Source organism: Stegastes partitus, unplaced genomic scaffold (assembly GCF_000690725.1).
Source record: "Stegastes partitus isolate 25-593 unplaced genomic scaffold, Stegastes_partitus-1.0.2 Scaffold1768, whole genome shotgun sequence".
NCBI classification, from domain to species: domain Eukaryota; kingdom Metazoa; phylum Chordata; class Actinopteri; family Pomacentridae; genus Stegastes; species Stegastes partitus.
This window is the reverse complement of record NW_007579499.1, coordinates 61,689-87,408: the sequence shown is the minus strand read 5'-3', so window position 1 is coordinate 87,408 and position 25,720 is coordinate 61,689. Positions and strand designations below refer to the sequence as shown.

The window sequence follows — 25,720 nt, the reverse complement described above, 5'->3', positions numbered from 1 at the left end:
ATCCCGGCGAGTGCAGGCATCACTGAAGACCTGACATCGGCGGAATCGGACGTCCACACTGGTCCTCGGCGCAGCTGACCAGGTGTTTATCTTTGCGCAAAAAAAAAAAAAAAAAAAAAAGACAAAAAAGAAACAACTTTATGACCATCCGATGAGACTGAGCGTCGATGAGAGTGACCTCCCCGTGCGTCGCCGGAGGAACAGACTTTTTCTTTTTTTTTTCCCATTTTTTTTTTTGCCGTCTCCAAACGGGGGAGAATCGCAAAGGGGCGAGACAATAACGCCCCAGAAGTTATTGAAATGAATCGTAAGTAGGCGACGTTATGTTTTCCTTCTTCTGATCGCTTATTCTGTGCCTTTCCTGAAAGTAATATTTATCCACGTTTACCGTCTTATTTTAAACGCATTTACGCATGTGTCACTTTTGCGCCGTGTGCTTTCTGTCCTCTTCTTCTTCTTCTAGTTTCCATTCAAAGAAGAATTAAACATTTTGGCGTGACATGCTTTTAAACAGACTTCACTTGATGCTTGAATGGTGCTTCTTTTCTCTCTCTCTCTTCCTCCTGTCGACATTCTTTGTGCGTCTCTGAGAATGTTTGCCTCATTGTGAATGTGTGGCTGTCTCCGCGCAGCGCCATAGCATGAAATATAGATAAAAAGCACACGGTAAACCCGCTGACCTCAGGCAGGCAGGCAGGCAGGCAGGCTGTGCAACCGGTCCACACGGCTCAATGAGGACAATTAGGGAGGAGGGAGAGAGAGAGAGAGAGAGAGACAGGAGAAGAAATAAATGGAGTACTTGAAGCGCACTAAAACAGGGCTGCACTTCACTTCAACCCGCCAGGCAGGCTCAGGGTGGATCTTCACTATGTGTTATTTCAAACAGAATTATTGCATCATTTTTTATGAGAAATGTCAAACATCTATTTCTGTCACATTCCTGTCAATTGAATACCTCCCCCCCCACTCCCTCCCATGAGGTCATGTCACTCACTGAACCCTGTTATTGATTGGAAATTAGAGGGTTGCAGGGGTCAAGGGAGAGGTGGAGAGGGGTGCAACGTTTATGTACATTTGGGGGAAAAAAAAAAAAGAGTGCCCTCTGATTTTCTGTACACAATCAGAGGAGGAGGAAAAAAAAAAAAAAGTGGTGGTGGTGGTGGTGGGACCAGGGCCATTTGATGTTTTGAAAGGCTTCAGATGGCTTTAATTAGGACCTATAAAATCTGTCTGCCCCGTTCTCTGAAGCAGCAGCAGCGCTCTGGAGAAGGGAGGGGAACTGGCAAAAAAAAAAAAAAAAAAGAACAGAAAGAAAAGCAAACCGACACAGAAAGTCACTTCAGCGAAGGATCGTCTAATCAAATTTTTATAACCCTCCTCTTTTCTTCTCCCCGTCCCCTGCCTCCCACCCTCCCTGCCTTGATGCTGGTGGTATGTAGGCAACCCTCTTATTCCCTCTTTGTCTGGCTGCTGTGTTATCTACACTCACCCCCCCCTCCTCCTCCTCCTCCTCCACCACCTTCATCGTCTCCCTCATCCTCCCACCTCCCTCCACCTAACTATTGCCTACAGTCGGCCCGACCCCAGACACCTGAAGGCTAGACATAATGATCAAGAGAAGTTCCAGTCTGTCTGGAGCACAGCCAGTTGTTTTAGGTTTTCTTCTCCTCCTCCTCCTCCTCCTCCTCCCTTCTTCTTCTTTTCTTTTTTTTTTGTGCGTCCTCCTGCTGGCCCGGCTGGCCCTGCCCGTGCCTCGGCCTCTTTTTCCTTCACTCCTCAACCAAGACACGCTATGTTGTTTGTGACTTTGCGTCTTTATGTGTGTGTGTGTGGTACGAGGGTTTCATTGCTACTGTGCTACTGTCGCTGTGTAGCCTATATGGATCTTGGATGGAGTGTGGGTGACTCACAAAGCTGCAATACACACACTCATGAGGAAACATCAAAGACTTCTTCTGTCTTCCATTGTGTGTGTGTGTGTGTGTGTGAGATTCCAGCGATGTTGTTCTGGCGAGCATCTACAAGAATCTGCACGATGCCTGCCGTCGATTCTTTTCTGTTGAGTTCGTACAACTGGCGTTTCTTCTTTTGAAAGCATTAATTGTGTAACATCACTGCTGTTTTATCAATTTTTCGGTACGGCACGGCGGAGACTCTGACGCTTGGTGTTGTTCTTGTTGGTGAGCTGTCTTGTTGGTATTAAAACCTTTAGTCCTGATCTTGTTGGAAAGGATTACGGGTCCGTGGAACAACATCAGTAATGAACAGGAGTTAAACCTTTCGAGTTTCGACGACAACAAACGTAGAATAATAATTCCTGCTCGACGATTCCATTTTCCGCTGAAGGTTTTCAATGAGGTCGTCAGCTCTTGTCGCATTTCGGCTGTGACGCGTTGGTTGGAAGTCAAGTCAATAGGAAGCACGAATTAGGGGTGTGAGTTGGTGAAAAAGCTTCGGTGTGTGTGTGTTTCTTGGACGAATTCGTGTTCAACAGTGATTTCCTTCAGTGCAAGTCTTTGTTTTGTCGATGTGTGTTGGTTAGGGATTACATCATTTGGCTTCCGCTGGGTTAGCTGTTATGATAAGCTAGCTCGCTTTATGGAAAATGGCTGGCCGGGGTCTTTGTTGCGCCGCATCTTTTGCTTGTTTCCACTCGATCGAGGCTAGCGAGTTGTTTTTCTCAACAGTGTCCGTTTTTTTTTTTTTTTTTTTTCTCGATAAACTTGTTTGCTCCGAGATTATCCCCCTAACAGCTGCATCGGGCTCTCTCCGCATCCACAACAATGTAATCTTCTCAAATATGATGTTTTGACGGAACAAGCGCTGGTAAAATTTGCGCAGAGCTTTGGGCTGAAATCCCGCCACTTGTTTGTGTGTGTGTTTTCTGAAAGCTGTGTATCATGGTATCAAGGAGATTGAGGTTGTCTCTTCTCCTGCCACCATCCTTTGAAGGGGGAAGTAATAAAAAAGCTCAATGGGTGCAACAAGCTGTTCTTCCCTCCTACACTTTGAGGCTTTCTACCTGGAGATGAATAGGAGGCCCCTCCATAACGAAGGGGGAGAAGAGAACATTTTATTGAAGGCTGAGGATGTGTGGGGGATGCGCTATAGCTTCTAGACACTCGGTGTGAAATAGTCTAGTTGGATCAGTTTTGCAGAGCGGCGCTGTTTACCAAATTTGATTGGCGCGTGGAAAATTATTATTTTACGTTCCGCGGAGGCATCATTTCGCCAAAACCTCGCTCGCACGTCAACACGTCGGGCGCAAATGATGTAAATCTATTAAGATTTTTAAGTAGGTCAACGGAGTGTTATGTAAACGTCGGCAAATTATTCGGTTAAATCCCGCTCCGAGTAAAATACTGTCTTCGTGGCTTGATAATGCAACATCCGTGATAATGGCGTTGGACAATCACAAAGCCACAGATTAGGATTTTGGTAACCAGATTTATGCGTGAAGGAGTGAAGTCATGGTCAGGAATGTAAATGGCGGAGTCATTCAATTACCACCGTGCCCTTTCCTGGGAAAAGTCCCCAGCCGTGAAGAGGTTAATTGTTTTTGAATCTCCATCCGAGGGGAGAAAATGGGGGAACGGGAGGGATAATTGAGCCGCTGATAGTTGAGTGGGTTATGGATTACTGTGCTTTTTTTTCCAGAGGAGAAAAGGAAAAAAAAAAAAAGGAGGTGACCAGGAGAGGAAGGAGAGAAGGGGAATGGAAGGGAAGGCAAGGGAAGGGAAGGCAGGGGTGTGAAAGGCCCATGTTGTGCGATGCAGCCACAGGGGTCGTCTTGGCTGCTTAGGGAGAGGAGAAAACTCCAATCCTGTTTAGCCCACGAGGTGACCCTTGGCCTCCTCGCCTGCTCCTCCCTGCTCCAGGTGCAAGCCCTCACTGCTGGCAGCTCACACACTACAAGCTAATTTTTCACACACTCTGCAAGCGCTGAAGGAGGGGGAAGCGCCGTATGAAAACGCAGATCCCTTTCACATTTTCACCCCCCTGCCTCTTTTTTCTTCATGCCATTCTGTTGTCAGGGGTTAAAGATCCAAACCTGCTTGTCGGGATTTGAAGGAAGGGGGGGAGGTGGGTGAGTGCTGTGATGATGTTTTCCTTTTTTTTTTTTTTTACTTTTCGAAACCAAGAAAATGGTCTTTAAATGGGGGGAAAAAAAAGACAATCTGACATGGTGTAATAATCACAGGAGTGTTAATCAGAGGGATGTCATGTATAATTACTACAGTGTTTGATAACACCGCAGCGAACCACCTCAGGCCATTAGCGAAAGTTTCCCGATGTTATTAATGGGCGTTAATAAAATTCAAGAAAACCCGGATGGAACGAGCCCTCTGCATGGCCCACTGGTTAAAGCACTGTAAGGTTAATGAACCAATTTACATACTTTCTGCTGCCATCTGGGTGGAGCGACGGAGGCAGATGCTCCCGACTCTGTGCTGTTGCGCGGCGCTGTTCAACATGGAGGAATGCGTCGGGTCCACGGAGGTTGATGAGCGCGCCTGACGTCGGGCCTGTGGTCGAAAACATTCGCAAATGAGCTGAAAATCAATGCCCCTTAAAGGTCCCGCGGAGTCAAGCGCTGACCGCGCCGCTTTTGATGTTTAATTTCATTTTAACCTATCGCAAATGGGCGGATGAGAGCAATTGTTGTTCACAGAAAGTAACTCTTAAGCGTGGATTATACCCCTGACCCCCTCCCCATTGAGTCAGGGAGAGAGAGAGAGAGAGGAGTCTTCTGGGCCTCAGGCAACGAGGAACTTGACAGGGGGGCGATCCAGGAAAATCAGCAGAGACGATGCCGGAGACTGGGAGAAAAAAAGAGGATTAGTATCTGTCCACCTCTCTGCCATCCTCATCTGGGTGATCACATTACAAATAGAGCATTCTCGAAGCAGAGGAACAAAATGAGGTCTGTCGGCGATCAATAAAGCAGTGTGAAAGCAGAGGGATATACTTAAAAAAATCAAAGGCTCTGGCTGGCATGGCCATCATCTCGCCCCGTCTGCTGGAATCAGATAAGGGAATGGGGGCCTTGCAGGAAAGGATGTTCGGCCCCGGGGCAGCTTGACTTGACGGATATCCCTGCTACTGGCACCCATCGCGGGCTGATTTCATCTGCAAATGGGCGAAATCAAAACGTTTCAGGGTCGAGCTTGTGCCTCTCTGATACTGTACATGTGAAAGAACAAGCGGAAGGTACAGATGAGTAAAAAGGGAAGCGTATAATCCCGGGCGGTGGATGTGGGGAGAAAAACACACAGCCATTTCGCTAACCCCCCTTCTGTTGTCCTCCGTGGATGATGGCTTTTTACCTCATGCTTCACGTACATGATTTAAAGAAAATAAAATCACCCCGGTTTTGCGTTGACAATGTGTCAGAGCTGGTGCGAGTGTTCGTCTCAGATTAGCTCTTTGTGCCGTGAGGAGGAGAGAGGAAAGGCGGGGAAGGGGTGGGTTGGGGTAGGAGTGGGGGGGTCAGGGATGGTGGTGGGGGGGTAACAATGCCGCCACAATCCCAGTTGAAAGAAATCATTTTTTGCACAATTTTTTTTTTATGAAAGCAGTATTTGTCCGGTTGGATGGTTCTATCAAAGCCCAACAGCCACGGTGGAACGTGATTTAAATGACGTGGTGAGCTACAAAGCCGGCAAGATGTCGGGTTAGAGTCATTTCTCAGCTGAACGCTCTTCAGGTAAACGCAGATAATGCGCTCTCGAGTTTCTCTTTCTCTTTCCTAAAGAAGTCTCATTTCTGCAGATGGCTCTGAGCTGACACCAGCGCTGCCAGAGCTTCTGTTCTCAGAGCTAAGCTTGTACAACATTTATGTGGTGGAGATGAAAAGACATCAAGGCTACACTTTATGCCTGTAAATTTATCCCTAAAAAAAAAAAAACCCCAGCTCAGAAAAAGCACCGAGTTTCTTGTTCTTCTTAAAGTATTATCAGAGATTTTTTTTTTTTTTTTATTTTTTTTCTAATTTCACCCCACTCGCTCCCTCTTTTTCTAAAACACTTCCAATTCTCACTTTTAAAACTTTGAATATGAGAGCGGTGAACTTGCGTAAGCCGAGAGTTCAGGTAAGTGAAGAGGAGATGCAATTAGAGGATAAGTGTGATTTCTTTGGGTGGATTCTGTTGTTCGCTCGCAGTGCAGATAAAAGAAGAAAATGTGCCTCTGCCCATGCCTGTTGTTGTCTTCAGTTTCAGAACCCCCTACAGCATTTCCTGGTGACTCACTTCTTTCCGAGCCATTTATGCTTGAAAACTTCCTAAGGATGAACCACACATATTCTGGGTTTTATCGTCAATGAGGGACCATTGGGCATAATGAAGTTCTGTTTCCCAGCATGAGTTTGGGAGGCTCATGATTACAAATGCTCCTCTCATTGTCTCCCATCATCTCCTCCCTAATTGAAGACAATATAACGAGACAATGGGGTCTCGCTCATCATTCTGCATCAATGGCATGCTCTATGGAACGTGCCAGTCTGTTAAAAGCGGGGTAGTGACGGTGGGCGGGGTGTGTATGCATGTGTGTGTGTGTTGTGCGGATACTTGAATGCGCTCGAGCTTGTTTAATTTGGACCAAGAAGATGGACAATTAAACTACAGCTCCCAGGGGGCTGTTCATTTTGGTCAGCTTCCCCTACTTCATGGCCGCCTGCCCTTGTAAACGCTCCTGGATGTGTCTGGGTCATGCCTTGGNGGGGGGTGGAGTGGGGTTTTTGTAGGCGGGAAGCTCTGCCTCTGGAGGGGTTGTCTCAGATGATTAGGACAGCCAAGTGAACAGAGTCCCTCAGTGCCTGGCCCCCTTCACCTCCCTAATGTGCTCTGAATAAGTCCCCCTCCACTCTGCGTTTGTTGTGGGGTTTGGTGGGAGGCGGAGGAGGAGGGCGGAGGAGGAGGAGGGGGGGAGGATTATGTCTGGCCATGGTTTAGGAGTGTTTGTCATCTGCCCCCTCGAGGCCTACATCGGCTCCTTTGTCTGAGTGTCAGGCATACGACGTCAAATCGCACAATGTGCCTATGCAATCAGGGCATCTCGGGTTAGGAAGTGACGCAGGATTTCATGTCTGGATGCGTTTTTTTTTCTCTGAGGTTGAGAATTACAACAAACTCTCTCCTTCCACTGCCCCCATCTAGTTGTTCATTCTGTCGTAATTTGACACATTTATGCATACGTTGGGGGTGAGGCAAAAAAAAAAAAATCCACAAATCACTGTGGCTTTAAATCAACTTGCAAACCGCTCCTGCATCACATTTCTCGCTCCGTTCCATGAGTTGCATTTCCGTAAATGACTCGCGTAACATAGAAGTAGTGTGAGGTTGTTCTCAGAATGTTATCAGGTGGAGGCTCATGCTACTTTATGAGTAAACACTAGGTTTTGGTATGAGTCAAAAAAAAAAAAAAAGATCTTTGCTAGGAAGAAACGCTGCATTCTGGCATCAATAAACCAGCATGCTTTGCAGCTAAAGACTGCATCGTTGCTAATTTATGACCGCTAGTGCAGAAATCCATGAAACTCTTTAACAGCTGTTTTTTTCTAAGTAGAACACTTAAAACGCTCTTAAACTCTTACGATAGGACGATCTTAATTTGGCGTATGATCTTCTTTTCAGACGAGTCGTACGGATCTCAGCGCTGTCCAAACTTTCTAAGCCAAAGTTGCGCTACAGTTGCGGCGATGCTCATTGAACTGATCTTGCCAACATAAAGACAACGAGGCAGACGAAGGATAGCGGCGAACGGACCGACATCCTGAAAGATGCATCAAGCCAGGTCACCCTTAGTCAAAGCGGTGGACACATGACTCACCAAATAAAGTCTGAGAGAAAACCAGATCCAGAGACTTGCGAGCTGCGCCTTAAGCCTTGTGTCGTGATTAAGACCGTAGTTCTACTCCAGAGATCGTCATATGATTATCATGTGTTCTTTTTGACCACATTGGCCATCCTCACTTTATTTCTTCCCCAGTCTTACTTAATACTGAATGGGGGGAAAAAAAAGGCAAACAAAGTGCTACCACTAATTCGTTCCTTCCTGTGTGCGGTTTCTTGAAAAGCTTTCTGAGACATTAAGGAGGCTACTAACCGAAGCAGGACTTAGATGGTTTATCGTGAATACTGGCAGAGAAAGAAAGAAAAGTGTTGATCAGTGATACATGTGTAAAAATCAAGGGTTTTTTTTTTTTTTGGAGTTTGCTGCATGGAGAGTCCTGTTCCTGGTGGCTGCACATTGTATGGAGATCAGTGTAGTGGTCTCAAAGGTGTCTCTATGGTTTCACACAGTGCATCTCTGTATGAAATTTGGAAGAAAGATTCATTCATCTCTGCACAATGGCTAACAAAGAGGGCACTGAGTCCCGGCCAAATATCACAAGTTACATTGAAAACAAACAAAACGGTCTTGCTGTATACCGAGGAGGCAAAACCTCCCAATGACTGATAAGGGGCTGTGCAGAATTTGGGCGCTGTGGGAGAAATGGCCTCTGTGGCTTTGCATTCAAGTCATTTGGCCATTTGGAGCACCAGGAAATGACAAACATTCCTCATTCCCAGAAACAAAATAAACTCAAATCGAGCTTCCTACTATTTCTACACAACTATGCCTGAAATTTCTATCTTAATGACTATGCTATATATTGTGAAGCTGATTTATTGGCTTGATTGTGCTCCCTTTTTTTTTTTGAGTTCAAATACAGTGTCCCTTGCGCTGAAAATGCAAGGTTTCTTCTACGACAGCATGCCAGCATTCCACCATAATAGCTAGTTGTGGAAAATAAAATGCACTGTAATACGTGGTTAAGTGTTTTGAAACGCTGTCTTTCTGTAATTTAAAGTGTTTTGTTTAATTTCGGGGATAACTTTTGAGAAATAGAAGCGCAAACACACACTTTACATCAGACAAAGCGCTATCAGCTCGACCGTACGTCCCCGAAATACGGCGAAAAATGCGACAAAAAGAGTTTCGTGTGGGTCATCCTGAATCATCCCGTGACCCATGGGAACGCATTTTGTGCCTCAGCTTTTTTCTCGAGTCAAACTTGCTCCTCGTTCTGACTCACAAAGGAAGAGTGCAGTGACTAATCAGATCACATTCCCTCGTCACAATGAACATTGACTATAATGTGCGCTCTCCAAGGGCGCACCTTACCGCTTCTGAGATGAGTAAACACACAAGGAGTTTTGATGACACCCCACAAGCTCATTTCACAAGAGTAGCAGTTGAGTCTCACAGGTTTTGCTATTGAAAGAAAAAAATATTGAAAATAACAAAAGTGTGCTTGATCTGTCTCACCTGATGTTTTATTTTTAGCCTTGAAATATTTCTTCCACTACTTTGTAAGTGCTTGAATATAAATTTAAACTATGTTCATAAAGATTTGTGAATAAGCCCTTGAGACTTTTTTTTTTTTTTTTTTTTTATAGCTGAGGTTTCTAAGGAGTGTAAATAGACACATCAATGGCTGTTTGTTTCTATGTGCGAGTGTGTTGGGAGCAGTTGCGTGTGTTATTGAGATTTCAAGGGTGGGGACTGACCAATAGAAAGATGTTTTCTTCTGAAACTATGTGTCACATTGTAGAAGAGAAAGAGCAGTTGTGACATCAAGGCAGCTTCACTTCCAAAATTAGACGCCTCGCCAAGTCCTCAAAAAGGTGAGAAAATGATGGAACTTAATAGAATACACGAATACGACTCCATTGTTTTTCGTTTCATCTTTCGGAAGCCATTGAAGGCTTTAGGAGGTTAACACAGCGGCAACCTATCAGCCTATGCAAATCATCAAATGGAGTCTGACTTTTTTTTTATGTAGGTACTAGAAGGCAAATCCAGTGCGGATGATCCCTGTGTGGGCAGGAAGCCTTGAAGGTTTGCATCATGTCTGCCACGTTCTACCCGAGGGCATTCGAGCTTCCTTACATGCAGAAACACACGCAAACTTGTGCACGCAAGCTACCGTTTCTTTTTTTTTTTCTTTTTCCTCACAGCGCAGCAGGAGTCTGTCTACATCTGTCCTATTGATTAATGAAGCAGGCGCAGCGGGTGTCAGAGGGAGGCAGGAGTCTAGATCAAGGCTGTGAGCTGCATCACTGGCACAGTCGCACCACACAAACACACACACACACACACACACTGTCACCTCGTGCGCACACGTTCACACTCGTGCGCGCTTTCGCTGTCTCTGTCATGTTCTCTCCGTGTCTGTCACAGCAGACACTGCAGACACAGGCGGCCATGACACACAAGTGTACACGCGTACCGAGAGACATGACACACACATCGTCGTAGCTCGCAAATACACCATATCACACACACACACACACACGCTCAGAATGAATTAACATGGCTTGGCTGTGCCGGCGCCTAAGCTGGAAAGGCGTTTTTTTTTTTCTATAAACATAATGTTTGTAGATTAGTTGGGGTTAATGATCCGATTGCCTCGGAGCTGCCACGGCGGCTGGGTGTGTGCACATGTGTGTATATGTGTGTGTGCACATGTGTGTTTTTGGGTAAGGGTAAAAGGTACTGCTCTGTGCTGTCTCCCTCACTTCCAAATGAGACATGCCCCAGGCACCATTACAAGAGCAGTATTTATGCTATTAGGGACCTGGGTTTGCCGCGCTTGCAGTGGTACCAGCACGAAACAGCTAAAATTATGTCTCGACTAACCTCAGTGGGCAGGTCCAGTATTTTCTTTGCATAAATGAGAAATTACACGTTGTGTACTCGAAGGCTATTTTTACAAATCTCCTGTTGGAATATCATGCACATTATTTCTGAGCCATGTAACTGCAAAAGCCAAGGAACAGAGCAAGTTGGGTTTTTTTTTAAAGTGTTTGTCCTTCCAGAGTAGAAATAAAAAAACCCAAAACATTTTTTTTCCCGTCTTTACTTTAGTGTTTAAAACTGGCTTCCCAGTCAAACCAGGAATAGGCAAAGGACTTTCTGTAAGTCTGTGGAGTTGGTGGGTTCACTGAGGGTGTGGTGCCTTGAAGCCCACCTCCCTCTATTTCCCCCCTGCAAACACTCTCTGAGAAACCACCTCTCATGTGTTGCTGAATGGACAGAAAAGTGCACAAATGAAAGAGAGGGGAGAAAGAATGACTGAAAAATGACTGTAAGACCCCAGCAAAAGTGGCCGCCCCCCCTCCACCACCTACATTTTTCCTCCCTTCCTTCTCCTCCAGCGTTCCTGTTGAGGCATGCCTCCGTCCCCGCCAACCAGCATCATTCGTGGCGAGGGTGAGGGGGCAAGAAGAGAAGCGGGGAGGAGGACAAACAAAGGAGCACTGTTGCTGCCTTGCTGGAGGGTCGACACCAGACTGGAGGGGTGCGGTTGGAGGGGTACAGACGGGGGGGAGAAGGGAGTGGAGGTTTTTATCATTAAGAAAAGAGATTAAAATGAATGGGAGGGGAGCGGGGCTGTCTGTTCTGTTCACAGTAATAAAGAGGACAAGCAGTGCCAGTCATTTTTTTTTTTTTTTTTGCACATACACACACACACAGTTGGCACACTCTTTGCAACGCTGCAGTTAGTGTGTGCGAGTGATAGGGGAGGGATGGGGATGGGCCATTGTTTTCTGGCCATTGTACAGTATTTGCTTAACCCTCGTGCTTTATCTGTGCAGCTGTATGCTACAAATGAGACGGTGAAAGGAGCGTATGCATGTGTGTGTGTGTGTGTGTGTGTGTGTGTGTGTGTGTGTGCGCCGTGGCGGCTGTCACAGCTGTTAGCAATTTCATCAGTGCCCTTGAAGACACGCAAGCATATACACTAACACAAACCGTGTTGATTTTTTAACAAAGCAGCGCAGTCATGATAGAACTGTTATCGGAGTAATTCACACGTAAGCAAAAACACTAAATGGACGAGCATGCAAACTGTAAACCGGCGTCATGCATGTGTACAGTGTAACCGTCCGCTTTCCTTTACCGCTGCTTACAGAAAGTGTTTCCTGACCCTAACTTGACCCTCATTCCTTGTTACATTGAGCAATCTTGTTCAAATACAACACTTCTTGCTCAGGGTCTCTCGGTCTTGCTCCGGTTTTCAAACAAATGTTTTTTTTTTTAATAGTTACTCAATACTCGAGATGGAATGCAACTTTCCAAACTGTATTTTGACTTTAAACAGATTCTGTTTTTGGCCATGAACTGTATTGATTTTTAATCACCGCGCCGATCTTGTGTCTTATATTCTTCCCGCGCCATAAGTAAGGAACTGTTTGGAAAGAAAGCCGGATTACAGGCAGTAGCTGGTCTCCCTTCAGGCCCAGACTCTATGAATGAAGAGTTTTTTTATGTATTTCCTTTTTTTTTTTTCCGGTGCCGGTTTAGATATCTACACTCCACTCGAACAGATTCTTAATGGTCCGCTTCCTCTTTCTGTCCTTTGCTGTGTCAGGTCATGAAAGGGAGCTGGCACAAGAAGAAGAAGAAACTGAAGAGTGCTCGCAGTGTTAGCCTTCACCGCGGAGGGAAGAAAGAGAAGCAGAAAAACACCCCCCGAGCAGAACGCAACGAGGGGAAAGACGAATGATTAAAGAGAGGTAAGAGTTTGCTCCGAGGTTACACATTGTCTTGTGAGTGCGCGTCTGTCTGTCTGTCTGTCTGTCTGTCTGTGTCGTCTTTCCACACGGTTGTCTGAGTCAACCGTGCACCTGGGGTGGGGTTGGTGTTTGCGTGCGTGCGCGGTTTTTGTTAAGTGTGTCTGTTTGTTTTGTGCGTCCCCGGTGTCGAGCCATATCCACCAGATGAAGAACGTATCATCCTGTGTGAGTCACCCACCTCATCCCCCAGCTCCTCTGTTGTCTTTACCTTGTTTTCCACTCATCCATTTCTCTGTACTGAAGAGGGACCCATGAACACATGTCGTGTGCGTAGATTTATCGCAGGACTTTTGTAATTCAGTATCTCTAAAATGCAGAAAATACACAAAGTAGAACAAGTTGATTGAACTTTTTTCTACAACAGAATCTGAAATTAGAGTTTCAATATTTAAATTATAAAGTGTTAGAACATCTAGTTGAGATTTTGTTTAGTATGAAATCACTTAAAGATGCACAAAACCATACAAACTCCACCTGTGCTATCCCAGATCCCGTTCCTGTTTTCTGTCAGAGAATCCATTTCACGTGGTGAGCATTTGACCTTTTCTCTCAAGCATCCATTACTGTGAAAAAAGTCCAGGGATGCAGTGAGAGAAAACAAACAAAGAAAAAAACAAACCTTGGAGAAGAGCAAACCCAAAAGGCACAACACAGGAGTGAAACTGGGAGAAGAGCCACCTTATTGTCTTAGCTGTGTTTCGGCGGTTCCCGAAGTGAGCAGTCTCTCGGAGAGTAATCTCCTCACTCTCTCTGTGTGAGGCTGAAAGCAGCAGTAAATCATTTTCTACCATGCAGACATGGGCAGAATGGCTGCCACCATGCACAGATAGGAGGGATGGTTTAAAAAAGGGAGGGGCGGCGAGAGGGAAGGAAAACGTTGTTTTTCTCAGTTCTTGTCATCCTCCCTTCTGATGAGACTCTCCTCCACCTCAACCTTCCACCCAGAGGTTACCATAGCAGAGCTGTGATTTTTCTTCAAAGCTGTTTTTTTGGGTCCGGTCCAGCATTTCTTCCTCTTACACACAGAAGATCCACTGCTCTCCATCTGCTATTATTCCTACTTTTCCCCCCTTTATCCTCCCATAAGTATATGCACTTCATATCGTATTATTACTGTTGCTGCTATTGGCTCCATAAATGGCAGCTTCACTATTTCCTTTCTTTCGGGTGATTCGGCTGTTAGGGAGCTGAACCTGTGACTCTCCTCTTATGAACTGCCTCGGTGGTGTGCCCTCCCAGTACAAAAAAAAAAAAAAACCTGTCAATTTTTCCACTCTCTGTAATACAACGTCCAGCTCAGTGTGCAGCACTTTCAAAATGAATACACCTCCCAATAATGTCCTACAGAGGACAGAGCAAATTCAATTCAGTGTATTTCAGTTCATTTCATTCCAGGTTAACTCTTCTCATATCACCCCAATCCAGCTGCACTCAAATTCTCTCTTCTAGCTCCTCATGTCTTGCACTCACCTATTTTCAGTCTGCCTGAGTCATGCTGCCTCCTATCTTCTTCTTCTTCTTTTTTTTTTTTTTACATTTTCAGCTCCTTTCAGTTCTGTCTTGAGCAATCAGTTTCTCGGGTTTATGCATGTGCAACTAACCTTTAGCGTTATTTTTGGGCTTCAGTCACTGTCATTCTTCGTTTTGTGATAGTTGTCAGCTTCCCAGAAAAAAAAAAAAAAAAGTGCTCATGACCCAGTCGTTTTCACAATTACTGAAAAAGGGCATTCCGCCATTTTACAAGAGAGGGGGTGGTGATAATGGGGATTAGGAGCATTTTTTAAGGAGCAGAACGGTTTAAATGAGTAGGAAACTATCATCCGAGCTCCAAGTTGTCGAATTGTCATCGTAATCTTTTTTTAATAATTGGCCTCCCTTGCATTTCACATGTCCGTCCAAATCATTAAACCTGGACAAAACAAAAAAATGCTTCTAAATTTAAGTGGTTTTTGAACTCCTTTTAGAAAGAGATGCCAGCTCCTTCTTTCATCTCTGTTTTGATGGATGCTCCTATGTGTCATCCATTTGGGATTAGTGGTGCTATACTACTTCACACAACTCCATTGTTTTACGGACCGCTCAAATGATGCAAGGCTAGTCTTGGGAAGAAAGAAAGGAAAAAGGTGGAGGATGTTGTAAGCAAATATCCAGACATGCCACTGCTTTCTTCTCTTCCTCTCCCACCTCCCCCCCTACCCTTATTTTTTTTCCTCTCAAGTGTGTCTGCCCTCTGCTTCCGCGGAAGAAGGTCTTTCAGGGGCAGCCGAGTCTGTCTAAGCTGGCTTTAAAAGCTGCAGGACTCGAGAAGCAGCATGACTCTCTTTTTGGTGTCCATTTGTGTATATGGAGGAGGGGCTGCGAAGGCTCAAGCCACAGTGTGTCACAAGGTTTCATATTTCAAATACACGCATATGGGAAAATGACAGGCAAATGAGTCACTCCGTCATGTCATATTGATTCACTGCAGGACTCGGGGACAGAGCGAGTAATTGTCAGTTTCATGCTCACGCAAAATAACCCCGGCAAATGATGGACAGTGGTTCACAATGGTGAGGGGCTACGCACGCTCGGTTGGGGAACGACCATGAAAACCTAATGGACAAGTGTCGAAAATGGTAACATTTGTGTCTGCACAAAGAACTCCATGAAACAACAGAGTGCTCCTCTATCAAAGACTGCCTCCCCCCTACCACCACCACCACCGCCGCCACCTCCCACCCCTCACCCTCCCCAACCAGAAGATTAGAGTGAGAGCTTTTATTGGGTACGAAGCCACAGCAGTTTCAAAATGGATGGATGGATGAAAGATTGATGGGAATGAGGAGGCAGAGATGGAAAAATTAAAACAGAGGAGGAAGAAGAAGATGGTGGGCAGACAAGAATTCGCAGAGAGTGGGAAGCAACAAGAAAGGGGGAAAGAGATAGGGAAATTTCAAAGTGAGCATTAGAGAATTATCCATGAGAGAGGGCCAAAAAGTGCAGAGATACTGTAGAACTGGTAAATAAAGAAGCGGGGGTGAGGGCCGATGGAGCGATGCCTCTAATGTCTTTATAAGGCCATAAAATACTGCACTTCCTGGCCTCTGTCTAATTGCTGCGAGGAATGGGATGGGGGAGTCTCAGCTCTACCTGCCTACTAAATGAGGCCCCTAAATCCTCACTGCTTGGCCTTGGGGGCTTTCTTTTGGATTGCTATGCCAGCAACATGGACGTGGAGAGAGAGCAAGTCAAAGAAGGCCTATGTTACAGTCGTCTTTATTGCTCTTCTGCTCGAGGCTGACGTTGGGAAAGGAAACGTAGAATAAGAAGGACGAGGAGGTTAGAGGAAAAAATCCAAACACGGAGAGCTAAGAATATAAGGTACTTAAACGCCATTCCCAACAATAACCAATTTAAAATACGGCTGAGAAAGAACACAGTTGAGAGAGAGAGGATTTTATTGACTCAGCAGGAAAAGACTGTAGAAGTGGCTATGCTTCCCCAAGGAGCTGTATGCTGAACTCTTAAAAACGTGAAAAGTAACGCTTGCCATCATTGGAAACGAAAACATTTTCATTTCATAAACTGCTTGTCTAAGGGACCCTGCCCCAACCTCTAACCCACAGTAATGAACAGGGCCTTCAGAGGAGGAGAAAAGCTCCAGTCTTTTTTTTTTCAAAACAGTCTGGTAAAAGGTACAAAGTCGCTCTAAACTATGACCCAGATAAGTGCAGATACACAGCACTTGAATGGTAAAGCACTTATTATTTCCCTTAATATTTATTCTAAAGTGAGGCAGGATCAATTTAAACACTGTGGCTGTCTTATCAAATGCTGTGGAGCGTAAATCATAAAAGATATCAAAGTGAAAAAAAAAAGCAGTCCTTGCCAAAAAAAAAGGAGCCTTCAACTGCATCCAGATATTCTATATTTAAGGTAACCACATGCTAACAGATGTGCTTGATGCATCAGTGGGAAGAAAAGTTGGATTCACAGATGAAAGAAGTCTGTCGCTCAGCAGACTGAAATTACAACAAAACGCCATAGATCATATCACAAATGATGCATTTTCAAATTACAGTCTGATGTGTTCTGGCATATATGCTGGCAGATATGAAGAAAAAACTTTTTGTCCACAACATAATGCTGAGAAAGACACTCGGGCTAATTTTAGAATCTTTTATCCAGCAGAGCAGCTCCGACTCTGCTCTTTATAATGGAGCACATGTAGCAGAGTGTGGATCACAGCTAAGCAGGCAGTGGTGCGGAGTCAAGCGGTGACTTGCAATGAGTTGCTAAATAGTGTTTATTGCTGGACAGTTAATAATCAAGTAGCCCATCATTGTCCTTTCTCAATGTACCCTAATGAATAAATATAGGTTATATATGAGTATATCAGTATCAGTCAGGCATGGGTTTGAATCATTTTAACGTCATTTCTATATCATTAATCGTTTACTATTATTTGTCACTGCTGTGGAATTTATGCCTTAACGTCGCTCCGCGCCACAAAGCCCATACGTGTCGCGGTTTCTCCTTCCATCCAGGCGCCCTATACGCTGTACATTTGAAACGAATGGTAATTTCAGGGATTGTGATTTTGTTTTCCAAAATGTAAATTCCAGTCTTAATCTTTTGTCAGTGACTTATGAGTTTATGAGCGGCGCGCCTAACTTTTCGCTTATTTTGATGAAGAGGGTACGAGGGTTGAGGGTTGAGGGGGGGATTGTATTGTGACTAAACTTGCCACGCTACAGGAGCTGTATAACAGTTGCCTTTTTTGTACTGGGTTTTATCAGTGGGTGAGAGAATGAAAAGGAGTCAAAGGCAGCCCCCTAAGCTTTTCATAATGCGTCCCGAGAGGAGACAAAGGCCCGCATTCACTGCTGGGTGTCGATAAGACCTATCATTAGTCTGCCATTGGAGGTATTACTGACACACACAAACACACTTGCATGCACACACACATATGTGCAGCAGAGTGCAGTAGGGTACTTATTCCTGCACCCATTCTCTTTTTCCACATACACACGCATAAATATTCCTATGCGTGCCAGAAGTGAAAGAGGCAGCCAGGCTCGACTTGAATCGAATAAAGGCAGAGGAGTGGACCCCCTGCTGTTTTCCCATCACAGCAGAATTCACTCAGCCTGGCAGAGCAGGGACATCAGCGCTCTGCTATACCTTGCCTGTGCGTGCATGTGCGCTCCTCCGTGTACGTCGGCAACTCCGAACAGCTGTTTAGCGGCTAATGATAAAGAATGCAAAGTACCGGTGGAAACAACACGAGTGTGTACACTGGAGCTCGGATGTTTGTTTATGACGAAGAGGCTTCAGACAAATGAAATCATTCAGTTGATGTAAAAATAGAACGGTATGAAAGATCCAACAGTTAGTTATAATAAAACCAAATATTAATGCTAATATAAGACACGTTCTTGTTTTAGATTTGATTAAACGATTGCCGCTGATTCTGCACGGGCCGGTCCAGCAGAGGATCCGAGGCCGTGCTACAGCAATATTTTACTTTTAATTCCCATAAAGTTGAGGGAAACGTTGTCCAGATAACCGGTACAACAGCAGAACATTTCTCATATCTTGCATGGTGACGTAGTTTTGTGCAGCAAAGCAAGCAGACAGACTGAAAACATCCCACCGAGCCTGCCTGCCATCGTAATGATAGAACTCCTTGTTTACAGTAGTAATGTCCCAGAATGAATATGCTATTGACTGTATCGATGATAAAATGTCACACGCATTACATTTACTTAACTAGACAGGAGTAAAATTAGGTGCAGAAGAAGAGTTAGGGCATCCCATTAGCATTTTCCTCTATGTGTGTTTGTGTGTGTCTGTCGACTCAGGGGAGGAAGACGGCACTGCTGTCTAGGTTCTAAGTAGATGATGGACCGTGGCTCGTATTCCCATTCCCTCTCATTAGCTCAGCCCCCTGAGAATATATGAGGTTACTTACCTTCCCTTGCTCCGAGTTCCCGGCTAAACGCCAAGCGTCGGATCAGGGTCATTAGCCTCGCTACTTGGAACAAATGGCCTTCGATAGCATCTCGGCTAAAATACAACAGAAGCATATTAACCCCTTGATCCTTGGAGGATAGCATATTGAAAAGATTAGGAAGAAAGCACTGGACAGGATGAACACTTTTGTACTATTTTTAGTCCCTTTTTTTTCTTGTCTTAAATTAGCTCTCGTGTTCCTTTGTTGTTAATTTTTTTTTTTTGCAGCTGGAGATTTTGACAGTCTTTTTTTTTTTTTCTTTTCGGGGGCCTTGGAATCTCATTGCACTCCAGCTAAACATCACAGCTGTTTGCCTGAAAACAGAGAGAGAGAGAAGTGGGCAGAGGATCAAAGCCCAGGGAGGATTTGTCTGGCAGATAGTCGCTGGGGTCCTGCCTGTGTAGACACTCACTCTCTCGCTCATTCCGTGTCTTTATCTCGCTCTATGTGCACACCACAAGGTTGCACCCTCGCATTGCCAGCTTAAAAATTACAGATCATGAGAAAAAACAACAAAAAAAAAACACACATCAGCACAGTGCAGTCACAACAACCTCCTCCCTGCAACAATTACCCCCTTTAATACGGCGCACATGCACACGGTGTCAGTTGTTCCCTTTCATCTAAGTGCCTGGCGTTGCGCGGGTTTTGATATCGGTTGGTATTTATTCCCGCATCTTTTGATATTGTAAATAATTGGCCGGCTTGATTTCGAAACCCTGCAGAGTTGTTATCAAAAGAAGCCTCTGCAGGACCATTTAAAGTCTGGGATCACATACACAAGCCTCTAGCGCGCACGAGGAAGATAATCCCAACAATAAACGATATAGAATTCAGGTTGTCTTTGGGTAAAAATAACTCCCATGCAAGAACTGAATGTGTTTATTTCCATCTAAGGTCAGCGTGTTCACCAAAAATGTTCTTTCCATACGGTCTCTTCATGAGGTTTTGTGGCATATTGGTAGTGGGGGGGTGGCTCAGATGTCTGTTTTGAGCAGAAAGACACGCCCAGAGAATGGATATAATTAAGACTTGTGCCTCTTTTTTTTTTTTTTTGTGAGTAAGGAGGGTGTTTGGGTAACTGCTCTGGGTGGTCTAGCTCTACATGTCTGCGCTAGTTTTATTACAAACAGGCACAATATGGTAAGAACACAGACGTATACTGACAAAGATTAGCGTATGCAGCGCGACATGAATGTAGACGTGTTTCCTCCTCTGGTTCCCCTGTCGGTTATTTGGCACCAAAAAAAAGATCAAAGCAGTTGGCAAGACATACCTGACATTCATAGATGTGCACTTAAAAAGAAAAAACACTCGTTTGCTTTACAACGGTGCGTTCAGCATTTCGTAACTAACTTCAGCCTTCATCCGAGCCTTTATTTAGGCGTTGAATAGAAGCCAGATGATCCGAAAAAGGTTATTTATTTTCTTTGTGCACTTATGCAGCTCAGAGAACAAAAACACCTACTAGACTGGAGGATTTTTTTTTCAGTCAAGGGCAGACATCTCTTACTCTTGTCAAGTATCTCCAGCTTTGTTCTCTGCCAGTTTAGTACACACAGGGTACAGAACTGATCGGAAATTGTTCATTCATAACATCCAGCCTGGATTATTGCTTAACCCTGTCGCCTCTCTGTGCTGTTTGGTGGAGAGAAGAGGGGGGTCACCAGGAGGTTTTAGCATCTTGTGACTGTGTTGTATGATCCCACTGCTTTGGGATCAACACCCTGATGACACTGTCGCCTCTTAAAACTGAGCTTTTTTCCTCCTTGACATGCGAAGTCCCCTACGATGACTTATTATATGAATTGGAGCTATGTTACTACTTGAATTAGAAAATAGAGCGCGCAATTTGAAAGCTCTCGTGCTAACTTTATCAACCAATGATGCGTTTTGGGGGGAAAATCAAGACAAATGGAGGATTCTTTGCTCTCAGCGTCGTTCGAATCAAAGCTAAAACACGTATAATTGCTTCTATTCTGACACATTTGCAAACAACTTGTAATTTATACAAGACTTCCTTGACTTTGTGGAAAAAAAAAAGAACTGCAATGGCAGGCGATCCCACAACAAGGGCTTTTCCAGCAGTCAATCCTGATTAATAGCGTCTTCTCGTTAACACATAAACACCCAGTGTACCGTCAAACCCTCGAACGTCTATTAATTTGCGACGTTTTTTTTTTTTTTTTCTTCCCCTTTCGCGTGAATGGGCTCATTGAAGTCGGCGCAGATTTTTATTGCCGCATTTTGTTTTGAAAACACATGGGTGGTCCTAGTTTCTTTTTTTTTTTTAATGCAGTGAGAATATAAATTGGTGACTGTACCGGGGCTTTAATGATGGAGGTGCCCTCCCTGGTCTCAGCCAGTGTGTTTGCTGGAGCAGAAAGAAGGAGATGGGAGTAGGAGAGAGACAGAGAGGGGAGAAAAAAAGAAAAGAAACAATGAGGGAGGTGGGAGAGAAATGATGAGGAAGTGGTTAAAAAAAAAAAAGATGGTAGGAAGCAGCATACCATAGAAAAGAGCAGTAACTGAAGGTTACATTAAACAGAAACAGTAAATTACATGTATATTCTGGCAGATGCAGGCAATTGAACAGGGGAGAAGTTTTAGAAAGAAAAACGAGGAGGAGGAGGAGGAGGAGGGAAGTTCTTAGGCGGCATAAAAGGTTTAATTTCTCCTTCGGCTGAAGTGAGCAGCTTTCCTGTGCTGCCCCGTTTCACCGTATTTAACATCAAAGTGAAGTATGAACAATTGAGGCAATTTTTCATCCGGCCAAGGTCAATCATTGTTCTTTCTGTGTGAATGTAGATCCGGCTGAGAAGAATTCAGAGGAACCATATTTCACTGGCGAGTCAATTTTAGCGAGCCACCTTTTAACAACCTTTTGGGGTTTTTTAATCTTATTGTTGTTTTTGTAAATTTGTAAATCGCTTTTTTTTTTTAAATATTGTAGCTGTAATTACTTTCCAGGTTCATTTATTACAGCTGTGGTGTCTTTTTTTTCCTTTTCATGCAAGCTGCGTCTAGACTGCTTTGAATAAAACATGCAACTGGCTGCGTGTAAAATGAAAGCAGACCGACGTGTGGATAAAGGATTGCCGCTGCTGCGTATAATAAAGTGTCAAAGTTGAAGTTGGGGTTAAATTCCGCACGCTGAGTTATAACGTAGTGCGCTTAAACACGCCGTTCAGACTTCTGGAAATCTTTACTAACTTGCTTTTGCTAAATCTGACCAACGCACTCCGGTTTGTGCCAAATACGGGTTTTGAACCAAAGAAGATGGAAGTAAAAAGGAGGGACGCCTTACAACTCGGCACAGCAGGGCGTCTAAAGGAATCATTAATACGGCTAAAGTGGCTTAAAAAAAAAAAAAAAAGCATTTATATGACTTCCAGAGGAACTTTGATGTGTGTGTTGACCACAAACGAACCGGCAGCGTTCGGAGTACACAGTGTGACTCATTATTTGTCACAATGGGAGGCCAAATGGTGCTTGAATCAAAGAAAACATCAGGGGGGGGAAAAAAAATCCAAAACAACATGACTGACTAACGGAAAAACCGTGAGGTGATTAACGGCTAAACAACAAATAGTGTATATCGTAACACAATAATACTGTTTATTTTTCTTTTTTTTACATTTATTGTTACAACAGCAACACATCTCATCGTCAGAGCTGCTGTGATTTTTTTCCTGATGCTCCAGCGTGGAGTTTTCTTGCTCCATTAATTAGACTTAATCTCCATTTTGATTCGCCGAAGGTGCCGAAAGTAATTTCTGTGAAATCTAACACTTAAGCAGAATTATTATCAGGACCAGGAAGAAGTTGTACCGCTGCATACTTTCAAGATGACGAGTATAAATTAGAAAATGAATTTTGAATTTTTAAGCGGAAAAATGTCATTTTTATCAACTTGCTTTTTTTTTTTTTAAATTTTAACATATTTACATCAAACAATCAATAATCCAAGAAAATAATGTGCATTTTTCCAGCTAAAATTTCTCTCCCTCTTTTTTTTTTATTCTTTTTTTGTCTCATTTTGGTAAAGAAAAGTAAAAACTACAGCGTTAGACATGTAGACGTTCTGGTTTAGTCATTCTGCTTCCTATCAGCATCTTTGAAATTAAATTAAATGCATGTTTTCCACTTTGTTAATTATGTTTCTATACTACACGTGGCAAACAGTCTATTATGCTATTAGCTGAAGGCTACATTAGCTACCTCCTGCTGCGTCTCCAGGTTGTACTGATTTTTTTTATATTCCCTTTCCATCTGGTCAACTTAAGATTTTTACACTCAGAAATTCTATTTGATAGTTCATTCTGTCTTGGCGCTCATCCCTCTCAGCCTCTTGGTTCTCTGGGCATGTCAGACACCCGCCTCTATATAATACATTACAGTCGTAGTAATCCGGCACTTCTTCATTGTGCTGCGTGGACCACATAAAAGCACGTCATTGACGTAGCAGCTTTATTAGAAGAGACATAAGACACAATCAGCGGCGTGTTTCATCCAGGTCTGATTTACAGACTGCAAAGCGACCTCAAAGGCTGATTCCAAGTGATACCGAGGCGCGTATACTGGAGGCATTTTTCTTTCTTTCTTTAAACCATATATGCGTCTTTTTGTCTCGCTCGCTCTCTTCTTTTTTTTTTTCTTTGTTAGAGATGAATCGTGTTAATGTACACACATTTTGTCATCGTTTCTGGAGACCACCCAGCGTGTTTATAGGAACCGGCTCGTTGTACGTATAAAATCAGTTCCTTTGGAGGCGGGTGGGGGGGATGAGGTGCTGACGTATTACAGCTAATACTGCTCACACATAAGTCAGCGTTGGTGAATAATTTAGGACACGTTTCACCACATATATCCGGAAATGGAGCAATACAGAAAGCACTTAGTGTGAAAAGAGCGCGTTGAATACAGCGCAATAAAGCATTGTGTCAAGAATTTGTTGCATGTGTGTGTCTAAGTGTGTGTGCTTCCTCCCAGTTCATTCATGGAGACTTCACATCACTCTGTGTGTGTGTGTGTGTGTGTGTGTATGGCATTTTAATAACATGCTTTACCAAACGACACCTGAATTTATCCTCTGCTTTCTTCTCTGTTTGTTTTCTGCCCAGGTCCAGACATGAAGGAGGCACGCAAGCACATTCACACACACACACACACACACACACACACACACACATATTCAGTTCAATGGCACCTACAGTCTGTCTGCGGTCTACCACCACCCTGCCCCTCACACACACACACACACACACACACACGCCTGTTACGGTAAGAATCAGAGACCACCGAGTCGGGAGGGTAATAACGGCACAAATGTGAGAAAACAAACTCATTATCTGCTGCTGTTTTCCTTCTCCGAGTAATTAAAGACAAAATTTCTATTCCTGAATGTGTCAAATTCTAAAAAAAAAAAAATAATAATTTACTTCAATGACAACACAAGATTTAGCTTCTATTTAACAAGAAATGTTTTTAATTCTAATTCACGCGAAACAATTTCATTCGTGTCCGTAATGCGTCCATGTGTGCACGCTTTCTTTTTTTTTCTTTCCTATTACCGTCTTTCAAAACCAATCCACAAGTTTAACAGCCGCACCACATATCCCACAACCTCCCTCCCTCCCTCCCCCCCACCCTCACTCCCTCCTATCCAACCTTCCCCACCCGCCCAGTGCCCCTCCCAGGCTTCCCAGCATCCTGCTTTGCACACCCTCCAAAAAAACCATGCGTGCTGAAATTACAGTGTGTGTAGCGGCATTGTGGGAAACCCTTCCCTCCCTCTCGCTCACTCACTCACTCACTCACTGCTGGATTTGCCCTCCTTATCTTTTTCCTCGCTCTGCTACTGTTTTGGAAAAGGTTCGGGCGAGGTTTATTTTAATTTTCATTAAAGTGCCGCGCGGTGATAATTTGCGGCTAAAGTTCAGAGCGAGGTTAACAAGGTACGAGTCCTAAATAAGATTGGCCTCTTTGTATTGATTCGTCTTTTTTTTTTTTTTATTTGTTGGCCTTGAATAATTACAGTTAGGATGATGGTCTGCCCTGTTTTTATGTCATTTTCTGAACTCATTAGCATACGACGGCTATACCACTACTAATTAATTAACCTTCCGTTCAGTATGTTGTCACACTGAGGCGTTAACAGTATGGTCGATTTAAATGTGAGTTCATGGCCGACATCGTGCAGATGGAGGTATGATGAAATAGATCCCAATTTAATGGCAAACAAAAACTGGTGATAGAAAGTACGGTGCCGCTTTTAATGAAGCTACTTAAATGAGAAAGACTCTTGGCTTCCAGCTTCAGGTTAACTGACGGCACCGCCCTCGCAGCGACCGTGTTACTAACCAGCTGTAATGATACACTCCATCAGTTCGGCTTTGCCTGCGCGGGGGCTATTGGTTAACAGTCGGCCGAGGTGCAGCCCGACCGTGTGTGTGTGTGTGTGTGTGTGCAGCAGCTATTAAAGCACTTGAGAGTCAGAGAGGAAAGGACTCACACTGCAAATGGATGTGTCTATTGATGTTCCCATTTAGCAGCACACTGTAAACGATAGGGCAATGATTGTGTTTAAGACGGAAGGAGGTGGAGGAGTGGAGAGCGGTTTGGCTGGGCGATGATAATGACAAGGAAGGTTATTATTTGGCGCCCCATGGAGTCTCTCTCTCTCTCTCTCTCTGCTTTGTGTCTGTGTGTGTGTGACGGAGAGAGAGAGAGAGAGAGAGAGGCACTCTTCCTCCATGCCTCTCGCCCCTCTTGCTTTCCCATCCTATTGGCTATTATTCACTTCTCGCTTTTTCTCCTCCGGTCCACTCTTCATGGCATTACTCGCTGCTGCTGCTGCTGCTGCTCGTCTACATCCATTTGCGGCGTTTCTCTTTTCACCACATCCGCCTCTATTTCCTTTTTCTCAATGGCCTTCTCTCGTTTTTTTTTTTTCCCCTTCTTTGCTTTTGTGACGGTAAATAAAACGAGACGGAATAATGCAAGAAGAGGCAGCAAAGTAGTTTCTTGTTATAAAATTTTTAGGATAGCAGGTTGCACTTGAAATATTGATGTACTCACCAGTAGTTTTTTTTTTTTT

The 25,720-nt window shown here is 44.2% G+C and overlaps 1 long non-coding RNA gene across 1 annotated transcript; it reads left to right on the top strand.

Moving 5' to 3' along the window:
- Positions 1 to 24,269, top strand: LOC103372504 (uncharacterized). The gene is made up of 3 exons (XR_521000.1): positions 1 to 307; positions 12,422 to 12,566; positions 23,745 to 24,269. It is a non-coding gene; the product is annotated as an uncharacterized LOC103372504 (long non-coding RNA).
- Positions 24,270 to 25,720: the final 1,451 nt, after the last annotated feature.